Genomic DNA, 19,257 nt, shown 5'->3' with positions numbered 1-19,257 from the left:
CAAAAATGAAAACAAAAAACAATTAAAAGGTAGTCAGATGGAGTGGACATCACTGGCTCTGAGCAGTTTTTCAATAATGAACCAGGTGATCTCAAATCCCTAGGATGACTTTTTCTTGAGAAGAAAATTTAGTAGGGTACACTGCATTGCAGTGCAGAAATGTGGGAGAAAACTACTTATTATCACTTAGCATAGTGTTAGAAATGAGCTCCTGATTTCTTTTTCTACAATTGAGCCCTGTATAATGATTCGGCCTTTGTATTTTTAAGTCCATCAATTTTTTAGAAGCAAGTTTGAGGAAGAAGCCACCTTATTTTATCAACAACAAAAAAACTCCAACACAGCTATGATGGAATATAGGGACATGACCTCCATTCATGGTTGAGAACATGCATTTTTATCTCTACATTTTTTATAACAGGTAGACATATTGTTTATTTCAGACTCAGAACCCTTCTATCGGAAACTAGTGATCCATGCCATTAAATGCTGCAGAAAAGGGAAAAAGGCGTTAAAAATAAAAAATTCAATAGAAAACTCAATATTAAGAAAACATAAAGAAATGAACCAGAATGAATTCTGTACATCCTCTTTAATTGAACCAATATCACATGTCAGTTCCCACCCCCAGGCCCTCAAAAAAAAATTTGCTTGAGTATCTAGTTTTCATCAATGATTAGCAAATTAGTGGACTGGGTATCTGTGTTGAAATTTCTCCTCTCAACCTCATTTTTAATTCATTTAACGAACGGCTCCTATGTTGCCTAAATACAGCTAGTCTTCCAAAAACTATTTTGTGAGCCTGGCATAGTGTTTAATTGTGCTTAATTAAGCTCAATGAAACTTTTATTCCTAAGTACTCCAGCACTGCAGCATTGGTTTCCCAGGCTTTGCAAATTCATTCATTCATTTATTCATTCGTTCATTCATTCAGCAATGTTTATTAAGCACCTATTTTTAACTGCCTGATATTCCCTCCTAAAGTGCCTGTCAACTTAAAGAAACCAATATAGGGAATCTGAAGTTCCACAAGGACATAGTCTCTGACATTGACAATCATTGAATACCATTAGCTAATTGATACATTTTATCAGTGACAAATATATTTGTATCTGAAGAATCTCTTTTACAGTCTCACAGTTAGAAAAATAATTAAAGTGCCTCATTTAAAAAAATAATTTTAAATGACATTCCTCATTTGAGCATTAAAGTTTGGAAGTGTTAAGGGCATTCGAATTGGATCTGCTAGAAAACTTACTATTCACTGAAACCAGCCACCTCTGAAATCAGGAGCAACGGGGTAACATAAAAATGTTTCCAATTAGACTGCTCCTTATACAGCTCCAGTGATTAAATTTTTACTAAATATTGGACCATCAACATTACATGCCTCCTTATAATGAAGGAGAATGTCATAAATAGTCATTCACACAACAATGAAGAGCATGACGTCATTTAAGTAAGAACTTATTGCCGCCTTGCCTTGTTCTCGCTTAGCTACATTGAAGAGGTTTCTTTATGAGTGATTTGAGGCAGTCATGGTTAGGATGGAAAGGATAAAAAGCTGATCATTTGTTTAAAATTTTGTAATCTGAGCTATTGCATATCTTAAGACAAATGTTCTGAGAATCAACTGAAACAAGAAAAATCAAGGTGCTTATATGTAGTGTAACATTTGGCTTCGTCATATACCCTAGTACACTTTAATCACACTGAGGGAGCAAATTAGACTAAAAGGCCCATTTTGGGGCTCTGGATGGATTGATGGCTACCTGTCTTACCCCTCCAGGCCAAGATCAGTAATATAATCCACAGAACTAAGATTTTGGGTTTGCTTTTATGTGATATTTTTGGAAATACTGTAGAGTATTTCCAAAAATATCACAATTTGTATGGTTAGCATTTAATTTCCTGGACAGGGATGAGTTGGTTAAGGTGCAAACACAAGAACTATTAGATTAGGTCCAATCCATGATCACAGAACCCTGTGTTCATCTTTGACAATGACCTGCATCAGATTTAATATGAGGACACAGCTGTACTCTCAGTTCTTACTGTGTCACTGTATCCAGGGGCCTGTGGGCCACGTTCCTAGAGAGAAGAGAGCTGTGCAGAAAAGACACCAGAAACCATCTCAGCAGTCCCCAAATTGGTGCTGATGCCTGAGGTATATGCAAGGGTGAACTGCTGAGGCTGGCTACAGATACTGGAAAGCTGTGAGCTGACGGGTTCCGGACACACAGAGGCCAAGGACATTCAAGTTCCCACCAGCATCAGTGGCAAGTCCAAGTTGGTTCCAGGTGCACAAAGTTAGACGCTGAAGGGCCAGGCCTCGCTAAGAAGGATAAAGGTCCCTACAGTGAGAGGTACTCGGGGAGGCCCCTCACAAACCTCAAAAACAAGTCTCAAGATGGTCAAACTAAACCCAAAGCATCTTAATGTCTACCTGAGCAAAGCACAACACTCTTAAGAAATTATAGCCAGATACTCAATAGCATAAAATGTAAAATCTTTAGCATCCAATCCAAAACTCCTAGAGACCCTAAGATTCACACAATTGACCCCAAACTAGGGGAGAAATTAAGATATAAATGAGAATCAGGTGAAAGCTATATTATCAAACATACAAAAATATACTTGATGGCTATTGTAAGTGATGAAACTCTTCCAAAGAACCAATTTGTGAATTTGAAGTTGTAGAAACAGAGAATAAAGATCCCAAATGTGTCATAGTGATAAAACATGGGAAAGAAATAATAAACAGCACCTGTAACCTATGTGACAAGGGCCAAGCCCTTTAATATACTTGCATGTGGAATATCAAAGGGCCAAAAGTATTTTTTTAAATGGCCCCTAATCTTCCCAATTGGATAAAAGTTATGATCTCACAGATCTCAGAATCTCATTGAGCCCCAATGGGAACAGACAGAGAAAAGCCCAGCCAGACACATCATGACGAGACACCGACGCCAACCATCCAGAGGGAGAGCAGGAGCTCTCGGACATTGGGCAGTGCCTGCATCCTAAGGAAGAAATGCAAACAGTGTGCAGGCAATGCTGAAACTACAGAACAAACGTCAAAGAAAAGTGAGTTAGTCAGCAAAAACACAGCTCACCTAAACTTGTCTGTTTTTAAGTTAGATGTTTGAATGGAGCTCAGTTAGGAGTTGGTGGAAGCTGCCCTATCATAAAAGGCACTGTAACCAGGCTGCTCCACAAAACTTCCTGTAGTGATGGAGACTTTCTACACCTACACCATCCAAAAGGAAGACCATGACCCCATTGACCTTGAGGACCTAGAGGTGGCTAGTGGTTCAGGTACTGAATTTTAATTTTACTTCATTAAAATTAAGGCAACATTTCACTGGGTTGCTCCACCCCAAAAGACCAATAGGGCTGTGGTCCTTTGAATCTAATGAACAAAATAAACTGACAAATAAAGTAGATCCAGAGGCATGGAAACATGGAACAGACTGAAGAACCTCAGAGGGAAGGGGGGCAGGGTGGGTGGGAAGAGATTAACCAAAGAATTTATATGCATGTGTGCATAACCCATGGACACAAACAATAGTGTGGTGAAGGCCTGGGCAGGGCAGAAACTGGGCGGAGGGGCACAATGGGGGAATAAGGGGGACATCTGTAATACTCTCAACAATAAAGATTATTTATATATAAATGATACTATATATATATATATATATATATATATATATATATATATATACACACACACACACTAGAGGCCCGGTGCACAAAAATTTATGCACTCAGGGGGTCTCTCAGCCCAGCTTGTGCCCTGTCCCAGTCTGGGACCCCTTGGGGGATGACCACCCCCTGGCTTAGGCCTGCTCCCTGGGGGATTTGGCTTAAGCTGGAAGTCAGACATCCCTCTGGCAGCCCAGGAGCCTTCGGGGGATGTCCACTTGCCAGTGGGGAGAGGGCCTAAGTTGCAGTCGGAAATCCTTTGCAGGAGAGGCTCCCACCACCACCGCTGTGCTGGCAGCCATAAGCCTGGCTTGTGGCTGAGGAGAGCTCCCCTGTGAGAGCGCACTGACCACCAGGGGGAAGCTCCTGCATTGAGCGTCTGCCCCCGGTGGTCAGTGTCTGTCATAATGACCAGTCATTTCCAGTCGTTCTGCTGTTAGGGTCAATTTGCATATTACCCTTTTATTATATAGGATAAAGGCCTGGTGCATGGGTGGGGGCCAGCTGGTTTGCCATGAAGGGTGTCCTGGATCAGTGTAGGGGTCCCACTGGGGTGCCTGGCCAGCCCGAGTGAGGGGCTGATGGCTGTTTTCAGGCTGGCCAAGCCCCCTAGTAGGGACCCTCACCCCATGAGGGTGTGGCCAGCCTGGGTAAGGGGCTGATGGCTGTTTGCAGGCTGGCCACAGCCCCTTCAGAGTGGGGATCCCTGCTGGAGTGCCTGGCCTGCCTGGGTGAGGGGCTGAGGGCCGTTTTCATGCTGGCCACAACCCCTTCAGGATCGTGGTTCCTGCTGGGGTGCCTGGCCAGTCTGGGTGAGGGGCTGATGGCTGTTTTCAGGCTGGCTAAGCCCCCGAATGGAGACCCTCACCCCATGAGGGTGTGGCCATCCTGGGTGAGGGGCTGATGGCTGTTTGCAGGCTTCCACGGCCCCCAGCCACCCAAGCTCCCAGTGGAGGCTGGCTGGAAGCAGGTATCTGGGATTTATTTATCTTCTATAATTGAAACTTTGTTGCCTTGAGAGGAGGCCACAGCTGGCCAGGGCAGGTGGGAAACTTGGCTTCCTCCATCGCCAGGGCAACCAAGCCTCCTGCTGGCTCCAGCTCCATGGCTGCGGCTGCCATCTTGGATGGGTTAATTTGCATATAGTCACTCTGATTGGCTGGTGGGTGTGGCTTGGGCATAGCAGAGGTGCAGTCAATTTGCATGTTGCTCTTTTAATATAGATATATTTAATGTAAACCAGAAATAATTTGGCTCTTTATGTATGTTTTTGGTCCCCAAAACTTATGAACGATATGATGGTATTAAATATAATTCAGAAAAATAGCAAATAAAAATTTCAAGTAGCTGCCATCTGAGGAATAATTTACAAGTGGGGTTTTCAGTATGGGAATATCAGACTGAGATGATGAATGCTCAGTAAAATAAAAAAGAATGTGTTTTGAATAAATATAGCTTTTTTCTTTGTGTTTGAGATTCCCACCCTTGAATCTAAAAGAGATAATTATGAAATAAAGGCAAGGTTAAAATGGGCTTTAGAGAAAACATTTTTGGAGAGAAATTAACAGGGCAGTATATCCTACCCTTCTCTTAATTTAAGCAGTCATGAATTTCTGATTTAAATTTTAGATTCACTCAGACAATCCTACTGAACAAAGGATGAGCAACAAAAATAACAATAACAACAGTGTGAAATGCCCAAGTGTTCAAGAAAGTCAACCAAACAATATAATACACTAGAGGCCCAGTGCATGAAAATCATGCAAGGGTAGGGTCCCTAGTCCTGGTCAGTGATCAGAACTGATCTGTGGGGTGACCAGCAGGGCGATTGGGGGGGCCCTGCTGGCACCCACTTTGGCTGGCCTGGGGCCTGCAGGCTGGGGGCAGCTCCTGCATTGAGTGTCTGCCCCTTTTTGGTCAGTGTGCATCATAGCGATCGGTCGTTTCACCGGTCATTCCGCTGTTTGGTTGATTTGCATATTAGGCTTTTATTATATAGGATACTACATTCTAGAACCTGATAAAATGTTAAAGGAATAAAAATGAATAAACTAGAACAGTTGTACCCTAAACATTATCACCTGAGGTCTGCAGCCAGCAGTCACATAAGTGCTATAATATAAGGTACAATCTGGCAAATGCTGCAAAATATACAGAACTGTAATTTCTGAAAATAGAACATTTATATCCATTTGAGGAGAACAGATAACACTTCTTAAACAGATGATATTTGAATTAATCTTTAAAATATATTGTAAGAATTCAATTGCCATATTGTAAATTTCTCAGCATGATCAAGAAGATAGTTTTTCTAATATTTTAAACTCATCTAAATGTACTTGAATAAATTTTTTTAATAAAAGAAGTTGGTATACTATTTGTTTCGAATCGTATTTAGAAAAAAAGGGGAAAACTGTCCTGCAATAAACAAATGTGTGCAAGTATCTCTTCTTGGATAAAATAAACCAAAGGAATATTTAAAAAGTGTGAATTTGTTCTTAAGAAAACCGTCTACAATTTAGAAAGATAGAACTTATATCTACCTGAGCAGTGACACTTCTTCAAGAGACCTTATGCATCACAAATATTATTTTGTAAAGAAATTTTCCTGATGCTATTTTTCATGGGAAGTCACCAAGGGTATTTGGTTTGGAATAAAAATAAATATTGCAATTAAGATGAAGATTCAATCTTGGGCCTCAAACTTCTTCCTAAAGTAAGCCAAATTTAGCTTCTTTAAAAGTACGGTTTTTAGGGAATATGGACACATGAAAGGTAATACATACACATAAGGAAGGAAAAAAAAAACATGTAAGGCCAACTGAAGACAATTACTGTACTATTAAAATGCCGTATTTTCTCTGCCATTTCTTTTTAGTTCGTAGGAAAAAAAGTTGTAAGTTAGAAAAAAAGTAATTATAATCTACACACCAAGTGCCACTACCTATCATTTGAACACACATTTTATTTTGTTCTGAAATAATCTTATTGCATATAACTTAGATAGTGGTATTGGAATAAAACTATGGCGTCGCTTTCTTCATTCGCTTGATGAGCATTTAGCTCGTTTCCAACTTTTTCAGATTGCAAAAGTATCCCAGATGAACATTTTAATAGACTTGTAAGGATACATTCCCAGTCCTGAAATTCCTTTGGGGAAACCCTCTAGTTTAACTAAGGATCCTCAGCTATTTCCCAGGAAGTTCCAACCCTTCCAATCCCACCAGCAGAGGGGGTTTCAGCAAACACAGGTGGTTGTGGCTCCTCCCTCATGTACATTCAGTGTTTTCTGATTCATCAGGTTGAATAGGAGAGATGGGCAGACCGTAAACTTAATGGGAGAAGGAGGCTGGGATCTGCAATACTGAGTGGAGTTTGCTTACGAAGTCAGCCAGGCTGGTAATAACAGAAACAGCACAATTCCCTTGTATTCAGAGAAAAATGAATTTGTGTTGGGAGCTTCCCAGGCATAGCTCCAAAGTCATTATTATTTAAAAATGTAATAAAACCGATTCCAGTTTCCTTTGTTAAATGCACTTGATTACATCTACAGATTCTATTTTAATATGTTGGGGTGCTACAACAGTATGTGGCCAATGTTTATTAAAAATGTAATGGTTGATTAAAAAGAAATTAAAAAGAGCATATTAGAATTATTGCCTTTCCGCAGCCTTTCTGTTTCAAAATTCAGTTACTACAACTATAAATAACATGCAGAGCAAAGGTGGAAGTTCTAACACATAAAGTTCTTGAAAATATATGAATCAAATCATTCTTTATACTTTTATAGAACTATGCACCTCAGACACTGAATATAGGGTTGCAATAATGGCACCAACAACCTAAAAACTAAATTTCCATTTTCTTTTTAAATTAACTAACTCATTCGTATGTAAAAAATGTCAAGATATAAAATAATTTGCTATAAATAAGGACCCACTGATAATAAAACATGATAAATTTTACAGAAAATTGATTAATATGAGTGATTTTAGAAAGAAAAATTATTTAAAATACCACTTCATAGGATGTAGAGAGGTTTAAAAATTAGGGAAATGATAGTATTTTATTCAATAGCTCCAGGTAGAACATAAATGTGAAATAAAATTAGTTAAGCAACAGAAAAATAAAATTACTATATAAAAATATGAATATCATTCATTTTGTAAAGCAAACAATGCTAGCTAAAATGTCTTAAAAGTAGTGGTTAATAGAATCATTAGCTACAAAGAAATAAGTGTTTTCTACCTGAAGATTAAGATTACATCTTTGAAGAGCAAAAGTACATCAATATAAATTCACAGGTATAGACAATGGAACAACTATGGTGACGAAATGTTAATGATTTTTTATTGATTATTATAAACATAAAATTGAAAATCAATGGATATTGGTCAGTCAACATTTCAAACTTAATTAAGAATTTGAGCTATTAATCAATTTTTGTGTTAAAATCACTTTGAAAAATGTAAATTAGTAAATGAAATTTTATAAACAAGGAATGACATGTGTTAAAACATCTCTTGGGAAATGTTTAACAATGGGCTGCAGATCCAACCGCTATCTGGCAAAGGGTTATGGTCTCCAAGGGCCCGCCACCTGGGTTTGTGAGGGTCAGACACATCCATGTGGAGATTGTGATCAATCTGGAAGACGCTGCTACAGTCTAAGCTTCAAGAGTAAAGAAGGAAACAAATAATCAGCAAATCCTTTCTTTGTTCATGCATTAGTCAACTCAGGTTGTTATAACAAAACTAGAGGCCCCATGCACAAAAATTCGTGCACTGAGGGGGGCCCTCAGCCTGGCCTGCCCCCTCACAGTCCAGGAGCCCTCATTGGATGTCTTACTGAAGGCTTAGGCCCTCTGTGAGAGGCAACCAGCAGATTAGGGGAAGGCGCTGCACTCATCACCCCACTGCTGCTGCTGCCACTGTTGCCACTGTTGGCAGTTGCAGCTGCCTGAGCCCTGGCCCTCACAGCTACCATGCTGTCTGAGCCCCAGCCCTCGCAGCCGCCAAGCCACTGCGGCTTTCTCCAGAAGACATCTGGTCTAATTAGTATATTACCCTTTTATTAGTTTAGACTAGAGGCCCATTGAATGAAGAGATTCATGCAATAGGCATTCCTTCCCCTGGCTGCCGGCACCAGTTTTCCTCTGGCACCTGGGACTCTGGCCTTCACTCCAGCTGCAGCGGAGAAGCCACGCCTCAAGGCTTCTCCACTATGGCTGCAGCAGAGAAGCCAAGCTTCTTCAGTCTTCAGTTGTCTTCAGTCTTTGCTCCGCACCTGCATATGCAAATTAATCGCTGTCTTTGTTGTGTTAATTTGCATACTCATACTGATTGGCTGGTGAGTGTAGCGGAGTGACACCAATTTGCATGTTTCTCTTTTATTAGTGTAGATATCCCAGCCTGAGTGACTTCAACAGTGACAGTTACTTCTCAAAGTTCTGGAGGCTGGACATCCACCATTGAGGTGCCACCCGATAGAGTTCCTGGGAAAGTTTTCTTCTGGCTTGCAGATGGCCTCCTTCTCATTGTGTCCTTCAGGCGTTATCAGGAGAGAGAAAGACAGATCCCGGGCCTCTCTTCCTTTCTTATAAGGACACTGATGTCATCCTGGGAGCACCCTCCCATGACCCCAGCTAACCCCAATTACTTCCCGGAGACCCCTCTCCAAATGACACTACATTGGGAGTTAGGGACTCAACATATACACTTAGAGGGGACATAACGTGGTCCACAAGCCCAGATCATCCTCGTGGGCTTGGAGTTTTGGGGCATGAAACGATCTTCCTCTGAACCCTTAGACGCTGGGACTGATCTGATATCTATCCATCCAGATCCTGTAACCATTAACTGTCCAATCACTAAGTTCAATTTAAAAGCGACATTGTTTCAAATAAGGAATAACAATCAACTTTATTTTAAAATATATTTTATTGATTTTTTACAGAGAGGAATGGAGAGGGATAGCGAGTTAGAAACATCGATGAGAGAGAAACATCGATCAGCTGCCTCCTGCATGCCTCCCACTGGGGATGTGCCCTCAACCAAGGTACATGTCCTTGACTGGAATCGAACCTGGGACCTTTCAGTCCACAGGTTGATGCTCTATCCACTGAGCCAAACCAGTCAGGGCACGATCAACTTTAATATAAAAACAAGAAGATTCCAAGAGATCAAAACATATGGTGGTAAAACTCAAAAGAGAACTTCGTGGGGTGATCCTAAAGTATACTCATAGAATGTGAGCAAACTGATATAATCCTAAGAAACTTACTGCATTTGAAATTCTTAAAATTTCTATTCTTAAATTTGCAAAATAGAACAGTGAGTCAAAATAGAACAGTGAGTCACAGGCGTTGTCCTAAAATGCCGACTGTAATTATGCTTCCAAGATAACTTTCCACTGGTCAACATGACTCAGAAGAAGATTGTTCTGAGCTATACAGAGAAGTCAAATCAACAAAAAATAGACTCTTCCTACTCGACGTGGGGAGATGGGTTAACCAGGTTAGTTCCCACCTGCATCTCGGGAAATGGAACAATTAAGGCATGTGCTTCCTCAGAGGCACTGGAGACACTGTGGTTGGTGCTGTCAGGGCTTGGGCACTGAGGACGGACACAGCCCTGCGGCCTGACTGCACTGGGACTGTCACTTAGCAGAGGTCTGGACAACGGAGCACCCTTACCTCAGGCTGTGACTGGCCAGGTGCACCCTGCAGATACCAAAACCTATGGGGAGAGAGCCCTTCTTGGGCTGGGACCAGCATCAGAATGCAGCAGGAACAAGCAGTCTGTGCCACCTCATCCTTCATCATCTGATCCTGTTTTGTTTATATATATATATATATATATATATATATATATATATATATATGTATATGTATATATATATATATAATTTTTTATTTTATTATTGATTTCAGAGCACAAGGGAGAGGGAGAGAGAGATAGAACATCAATGATGAGAGAGAACCATTGATCAGCTGCCTCCTGTATGCCCCACACTGGGAATTGAGCCTGCAACTCAGGCATGTGCCCTGACTGGGAAATGAACTGTGACCTCCTGGTTCATAGGTCAAGGCTCAACCACTGAGCCATGCTGGTCAGGCTGATCTTTCTGTTTTTAATGTGTGTTGTAAACATCACTAAAAGGAGCTCCATTTAGGATATTTGAATTTTAAAAGGCAGTCTATAAATTATTAAAATGATCTCAAAAGTAGTTCTGCAACTTTATATTTAACAAGCATGGAGCACTTATCCTGCCTGCCATTAATTTAAGTGCTTATTAAATATTCATTCACTTAAAGTAGTAAGAAGAGAGTTCCCCTTTTTTCCTTAATTTCCGCTGGGATTGGGACTATTTACAGAAATGTGTTCCAAGTCACTTACAGAAGACAGCACCCCCTAGTGCCCTGGGATCTTCACTGACAAACTGCCATGTGACCCTGAAGGGAGCAGGCACAGCTGCTAGGCCAGCGGTTCTCAACCTGTGGGTCGCGAGCCCTTTGGGGGTTGAACGACCCTTTCCCAGGGGTCGCCTAAGACCATCGGAAAACACATATATAATTACATATTGTCTTTGGGATTAATCACTATGCTTTCATTATGTTCAATTTGTAACAATGAAAATACATCCTGCATATCAGATATTTACATGACGATTCATAACAGTAGCAAAATTGCAGTTATGAAGTAGCAACAAGAATAATTTTATGGTTGGGGGTCACCACAACATGAGGAACTGTATTAAAGGGCCGTGGCATTAGGAAGGTTGAGAACCACTGTGCTAGACCTTGGTTCTATGAAGAGCGGGTGTCCTGAGAACGCCTGAGACTGTGTTGGTAATTTCCCTCAGAGGTTATAAGATCTATCCACTGACCAGCTCCAACTCGTTTCCCTAAAATCCTATAACATGGAGCAGAAAGCATCTAACTTTGCATTCGTCTCCTCTGTGAGACACACAATGATATGGAACCAGCAGTTCATGTTAATGCAGTTTGATAAGGTGACAGGAGAGTCAGAGCACGGTCATCACCACACTCCCTTCTTTTTTCCGTCGCAGTTACCGTTGGTGTTTACTATACTGTTTAGGCTGAAAGCAATGGCTGCTAAAGTCAAACCCTGACACAGGAATCATTTCTGTTCCATAAAGACATGTCATTTGGGGGGAAGGGAGAGGAGGTAAAACTGTAACTGCATTAGGAAACCACAGTTACATTGTTTAATTTGGTCTTTTAGAACTTCCATAAAGTACACCACAACTCATCTCTTGTCAAATCGGTACAGAGACAATGAGTTCAAGTCACAGCTTCAGTTTCAGCTGTCGTGTGAGTAGGACTGCCCAGGCCTCCTGGGCCCTGCCAGCTCTTCCCAGAAACGTGGTCTACTCCCAGAGTGCTACTGCATGGGGGAATTTTGAGGTCTATATTTTTTCTGTCAACTTTCCCATCCCTCGTAAAGAATGTGCTAAACAAATGTAAACATTTTAAAAATGTATCTTTATTGTTGAAAGTATGACAGATGTCCCCCTCAACCCATCGACCCCGGCCCCTGCCCGCCCTCCCAGGCCTTCAGCCCACTGTGGCCAGGACACTCCCTCTAACTGAGGCCGTGAGGCCGGCCTGGAGGAGCGCGCAGAGGATTCTCGGCTGTGTTCACCCATGGCTTCCAGGGAACTCACCCTGGCTCCACATGCCTCTACTGAATAAAACACTTGTCCCCAAAGTGAAACGCTCGGGTGGCTTAGAGCTACCTGCAGAGGCAAAGCTGCGGTGCCCACAGGGAAGCCCGCTCACTCCCAGTGAAGGGTCCCCTCCACTCTGGTCTTCTTCCAACTGTCAGTCGGGGCTGTTCCCAGGGAGGGCCGTTCGGACCACTGAGTGGTTTCAGGAGGCTTCTGAGGTGTCCGCAGAGAGGAGCAGCCTTCAGGCATTATCTGCGCGGCTTGGAGAAGCCTGGCCCTACAGTCAAAGGTCTAAAACCTGGGAGGCATGTCCTCTCCTACAATATACGTAAGTGCCCCTTGGTGGGTGCAGTGCTGAATGCCTTGTCACTCACTGGGATGTCTAGGGTTGCGTTGAGTAGCTATAAAAATGACATAATGAGCCCTAACCTGTTTGGCTCAGTGGGTAGAGCATCAGCCTGAGGACTCAAGGGTCCCGGGTTTGATTCCGGTCAAGGGCATGTACCTTGGTTGCAGGCACATCCCCAGTAGGGTGTGTGCAGGAGGCAGCTGATTAATGTTTCTCTCATTGATGTTTCTAACTCTCTCTCCCTCTCCCTTCCTCTCTGTAAAAAATCAATAAAAAATATTTTTAAAAAATGACATAGTGAAAATGCCTACTGTATGTCTGGATCCGATAAAAGTCCTATTTGCCAATTCCTCAAGCTCCACCCATGAAGGAAGATGCATGCTATCAAGGAGCGCGTCTGCAATCCATGTATTGCTAACAACGGACTCAGAACATAGCTTCCTTTTGGTGGAACGTATCCTATCTCCGTTGACACAATAGGCTATGATGATATCCAAGACTTCCTAATTCTCCCCTCCCCTTTGCTATGGGTGGCAGAATCTCCACAAAAGACGAGAAAACCCAGACAATGGAGAAATGTCAAGTTATGGGTGCCCCTTTCTGAGTAAGAGCAATGCGGTTATTATTAATGCTCACCCTTAAGTTAAGATTGTTGAGGTCTTACCCCAGAAATAACAGTAAGGACAGGGTTGACTATAGGTGTGAGATAACGATGCCACTCAAGTGTGGGAATTCATTAAGCACCTGTGGCCTCCGCAGACATGGCCCTAGGCCAGTGACGGCGAATCTATGACACGCGTGTCACAGGTGACACGCAAACTCATTTTTTTGGTTGATTTTTCTTTGTTAAAAGACATTTAAATATATAAAATAAATATCAAAATATAAGTCTTTGTTTTACTATGGTTGCAAATATCAAAAAATTTCTATATGTGACACGGCACCAGAGTTAAGTTAGGGTTTTTCAAAATGCTGACCCGCCGAGCTCCAAAGGTTCGCCATCACTGCCCTAGGCCTTCACAGTGGCATCTCCGGCAGGGCCCGTCAGACTTGGGGAGGAAGCTCCCGTGGTTTCCAGAGTGCTGTCCTTCCATTAGACCCGAGGTCCCGCCTCGGCTCTGCCCGTTTCTAGGTCAGTCACTGAGCAGCTGCTTACGCTCTCTGATACTCGGTTTCCTGTCTGCACTTTCAGAATACTAACAGAAATTACTCGTACATGACTGTTAAGAGGCTTAAATGAGATGCAGCAAAGCATTAACCTCTGTATTTGGCACAGGAATTGTTAGTGGAGCTATTACTCGGGATACACGGAGAGGTTAGAAGTGCTGCCCTCCACTGTTCTTCTTCGGGGAAGATTATAGTTATCTCCTTGCAGGTACATTGAGATGATCCAAGGGTCTCAGGCAATTCTCCGCTAATCTGATAACCTCTCTGGGGCCGGATCTGGACACTGACTTCCACTGTGTTACAGCAGGTCCTTCCCAGAGCGCTTTTGCAGGGCTCCCTGGAGTGGGCCACAGCTTCTGTAATGCTATGTTGGAGGTCTTCGTCACTGAAATTAGCAGGATTCTTGTGAACCAATCCAGAGAGGCTTTAATGAACAGGTGTCAGATCACAGCCATGGCTGATACTTATCCTGTACCCATGAGCGACTGGGATTCTCCAGGCATCTTGCCTTTGATTTCTGGCCCAGCCCTTGAGCGTCACTGGTGTGTATGTTGTAAGGACGCAATGGTACAGGGCCAGGTGTCTGACTTGCCACGTGCACTCTCAGAAATGACCTTCACGCTTTATGCTTCTTCTCTGAGTCTTGATTTTGCAAGCAGAGGCTGCAATGTCATTGGGCCTGCGGGTGGGGAGGAGCTAAGTCCCCTGCTCTGCACATTCACCCACTCAAGGACAGTGGTGGCCGGGGCTCCTTGTGAACATTTGTGTTATAAATGTCTCTTACCAATCTGACTCACTAGTACAAATGATGCTGAGATCACTGCTACGGAGCATGAGGGGTGTGTGGGGTGGCACCCAGGAAGGGGAGATGCCAGAGGTCGGCCAATCGATGCAGGCGCTGTATTCATTCAGGAACATGCGGATGGCTCCTCGCTGAGACAGAGCATATTCACATGGTAAACTGCCCAGGCCCTGGTTGAAATGGTTTATAACTTACAAATGTCTGCACTGACCCACCTTGCAGGAGAAGCCAGAACAGATCTGGGTCTCTCAGAGTGACATGAAACTTGCATGGAGCCAGAGGGACTGTCCCTGCAGCCAGGCCAGAGTCCAGCTGGACGTGCTGCTGGGGACTTGGTCACAGGGCTGCTCGCACCCGAAAGAGCAGGGTGGTGTTGAGTGCCCCGGTCAGCAGCCTGTCTTGAAGTTAAAGTTCTTTATCCTTTCTTCCCATTAAAGAGACTCTTACCCTTCACTTGGTTTACTGACATCACTTGTTTCAATAGGGTTGTCACTGCAGGGTTTCAAAATGAACGTCATGTGTAACTTGGCAGAGCATGTTATTATTTAACATGCTTGAAAGGGCAGTGCTGAGCTAGCCCATGGCACTCCAAACATGGGCAGCACAATAGCTTCTCCAGGCTAGAGCTTCATTTCCCATGTCTGAATCCTGGTCAATGAGTTATGTACCACATGGGGTAAACTGCATTTCCATTCAAACTTTAGAGATCATTTCAGGAAACATGTAGGAACACAGTGAGCTCTGTATGGCCTATATCCCTCCTTTCAGACTTCTCTTATTTGCATTATTTTTCTTACCAAGTTAAATGCAGAGATAACACTTACTATACCTTCTATGTATGCATGTCTGTAGTATACATTGTTTTTGTCTCTCATCACCATTTACCCCCTCTATGCCCTCTTTCACCTCCATGCCCTCCCACCAGATTTTTTATTGATTTTTTTAGAGAGAGAGAAAGGCAGAAGAAGAGAGAGAAACATCAATGTGAGAGAAAAACATCAATTGGCTGCCCCCTGCATGACCCCTATTGGGGATTCAGTCAGCAACCAAGGCCTATGCCCTGACCAGGAATCAAACCAATGACCTCTTGATGCATGGGTCCATTAAACCAACTGAGCCATACCAGCCAGGGTTGTAATATATGTTTTAGTTCCTCATATAGTGATTCAGCACAGGGTTTTGAACAAATTAGGTGCTTAACTCATTCTAATGAATCCATTTATTTGTTGTAATCATTAAAAAATGAATGACTAGATAAATAGATTCTAGCAATCTTTTTAGCTCTCATCAATAATACTATTTGAAATAAATATATACATCTATATCAACACTAACCCCCTACTCCCCCAAAAGGCAACTGCAACTAAATTGTTTGTTATCTATATATATAAAAGCCTAATATGCAAAGTCTCCCCTTGGGGGTTTGACCAACTGGGAGTTCAATCGCTCGCTATGACATGTGCTGACCACCATGGGGTGGCGCGGAATGAAGGGAGGCCCCGGCCGGCAGTCAGCAGCTGTTAGGGACCATACTGTGCATGAATTTCATGCACAGGATCTCTAGTTTTGAAATAATACAAGACACTGTGCATTGGTAAGTCCATTGCTTTCAAGGATGGTAGGATGAATTTTGCTGGGAGTCAAAGATTCTAACAGAAGCAGAAATTCGGTGGGAGGGGAAGACCTTTTTGATTTGCTAGCATTTGCAACAGGTTCTGTCATGGCTCATGAACAAAAATACATGTTTCCCAGTTGTGTCAATAAAATTTATATATATATATATATATATATATATATATATATATATATATCCTATCTAATAAAAGAGAAACATGGTAATTAGCTGTACGTCCGCTACCCTTCCCATTGGCTAATCAGGGCGATATGCAAATTAAATGCCAGCCAAGATGGCGGCCGGCAGCCAGGCAGCTTGAAGTGAACATGAGGCTTGCTTGCTTCAGTGACAGAGGCTTGCAACGTTCCCCGCCTGCCTTGCCGGCCTCTGAGCTTGCAGGTTGAAACATTGTTACAAATATAGAAGCTAAACAAAACCCCAGAAACCTGCTTTCAGCCAGCCTGGATCTCAGAGCTGGAGTTGAAACAGTGTTTCGATTATAGAACCCAAACAAACCAGATACCTGCTTTCAGCAGCAGAGGCCTCAGAGCTGGAGCCAGAGCTAAAGCTGGCCCAGAATAAAAAAGAAAAAGAAAAAAAGGAGCAGTTGGGAGCTTCAGTCCAAGCCTGAAAACAGCCCTCAGCCCCTCACACAGACTGGCCAGGCACCCCAGTGGGGACCCCCACCCTGATCCAGGACACCCTTCAGGGCAAACCAGCCAGCCCCACACATGCACCAGGCCTCTATCCTATATAGTAAAAGGGTAATATGCCTCCCAGCACCGGGATCAGGGGAGCCGAGAGGCCTCCCGGCACCAGGATCAGCGTGACAGGGGGCAACACCCAAACCCCCTGATCGCCCTGCGGCTCTGTCTGTGATGGGGCGGGACCACAAACTCCCTATCTGCCCTGCTCTGTTCATGACAGGGGAAGGCACCCTAACCCCTTGATCGGCCCTACTCTGTGCCTGATAGGGGGGAGCTCCCCAACCCCCTGATCGCCCTGCAGCTCTGTGTGTGACAGGGTGCAGTGCCCCAACCCCCTGATCGGCCCTGCTCTGTGTGTGACAAGGTGTGGTGCCCCAACCCCCCCCCCCCCACAGGCCCTGCTCTCTGTGTGATGGGGTAGAGCCATAACCTCCCCATAAGCCCTGCCCTGAGCGTGACAGTGGCGGTGCCCCAACCCCCTGATCGGCCCTGCTCTGTGCATGACAGGGGGTGGCTCCCCAACTCCCCAGTCAGCCCTGCTCTGAGCCCTACCAGGGGCTGCACCTAGGATTGGGCCTGCCCTCTGCCACCCTGGAGCAGGCCTAAGCCAGCAGGTTGTTATCTCGCAAGGGGTTCCAGACTGCAAGAGGGCACAGGCCAGGCTGAGGGACCCCCCCTTCCCCCCGAGTGCACAAATTTTTGTGCACTGGGCCTCTAGTCTTATATATAAACATATATATAATTTGACTATTTATCTATACTAATAAAAGGGTAATATGCTAATTAGACTGGACATCTTCCGGATGTCCTTCCGGACAAAACCATGGTGGCGGAGGCCAAGGCAGAGGCGGTTAGGGGCAATCAGGCTGGCAGGGGAGCAGTTAGGGGGTGATCAGGCTGGCAGGCAGAGGCGGTTAGGGGTGATCAGGCAGGCAGGTGAGCAGTTTGGAACCACGGTCCCAGATTAGAGAGGGTGCAGGTCGGGCTGAGGGATCCCCCCTCCCCATGCACGAATTTCGTGTATTGGGCCTCTGGTATATAAATATATGATTTGAATATTTATATACAAATATATATTATTTGAATATTTGAATGCTGGTAGCTATGATGCACACTGACTCAGACCATGCTGTAGGCGTTCTGACAGCCCCAAATCTTGTTCACCCACACCCAGATCCTGACAGGAGGGAGGCAGGAGCCCCATTCCTCACGGAATCGGCTGCTGGTCAGCTTGCCGTCCCCCCCCTGACAACCCCGAATCCCGTTCATCCGCACTCCAGACCCTGATAGCAGGGAGGCAAGAGCCCCATTCCTCTCGGAATCAGCCGTCTATCAGTCATTGTTTGTATCAATGTTTCTATATTATGTTTTTGTTGTTTTTATATCATGTCTTTGCTATTGTTATATCATGTTGTTATTTTTTATTTGTTAAATTTGTATATTACTTTCATATACATTTTACAAATTTTCATTAATCTTGGACACTTCTATTATAGAGAAAGGGTGAATAACAATATTAAAATATTTCTTCTAATTAATTCCCTTTAAGTGTGCATGAATTTGTGCACCAGGCCACTAGTGTATATATAAAATTTGTCCTCTACATGCAAAGAAAGGGATCTCTGTCCTTCCCTGGCACAACCAATCATCTAAATCAAACAAAAGAGCCTATGTAAATTAACTCCATATGTAAATTAACTCCATATGTAAATTAAATAGGTTAACTCACAGAGATTATTATACTTATGGAAAGGGCAGAAGCACCATTTTAAGAAGCAGAGAGAGGTAAGAAATACTGTTGGCTGCTGCTGTTCATGGTACAGTTTTCAACCTCTCACAATCTCTGTGAACAGTGTTGAAAAGAATATATGCTCAGCACAGCATTAAGGACAGGCTATTCCATATTTTGAATGGATCTCATTATTTTAAAATGGTGTATAAAAACACTTCTCTCTAAGAAAACATTTTAGCACCCGCAGTGCACAACAGATTCAGATAAAAAGAAGAGCTATTAAAAAAATGGGCAGGAGTCTTTCCCTCCATTTATAATAAAAAAGCTAGTATTTTACTAAAGTATACTTAGAAATAATACCTCTCACTATGGAGCTATTGTTTAGTGAGTAGCTGTGGAGTTTATTCGGTGAAATAAAACTGAGTATTGCGTAGAGTCATAAACACAAACAGTAATGACCTCAACAGTGCAAAGACTTACACAGAAAAT

At 43.2% G+C, this 19,257-nt stretch overlaps 1 protein-coding gene across 3 annotated transcripts in view; it reads right to left on the bottom strand.

The window, feature by feature from the left end:
- The window catches only part of RALYL (RALY RNA binding protein like), a 571,820-nt gene that overhangs the window by 286,150 nt on the left and 266,413 nt on the right, over nt 1-19,257 (bottom strand). The gene's annotated exons all lie outside the window — the stretch shown is intronic.

The sequence above is a fragment of the Myotis myotis genome, unplaced genomic scaffold, assembly GCF_014108235.1.
Source record: "Myotis myotis isolate mMyoMyo1 unplaced genomic scaffold, mMyoMyo1.p scaffold_m19_p_16, whole genome shotgun sequence".
Taxonomy (NCBI): domain Eukaryota; kingdom Metazoa; phylum Chordata; class Mammalia; order Chiroptera; family Vespertilionidae; genus Myotis; species Myotis myotis.
Note: the sequence above shows the minus strand (reverse complement) of the source record. Positions and strands in the feature narration are given on the sequence as shown.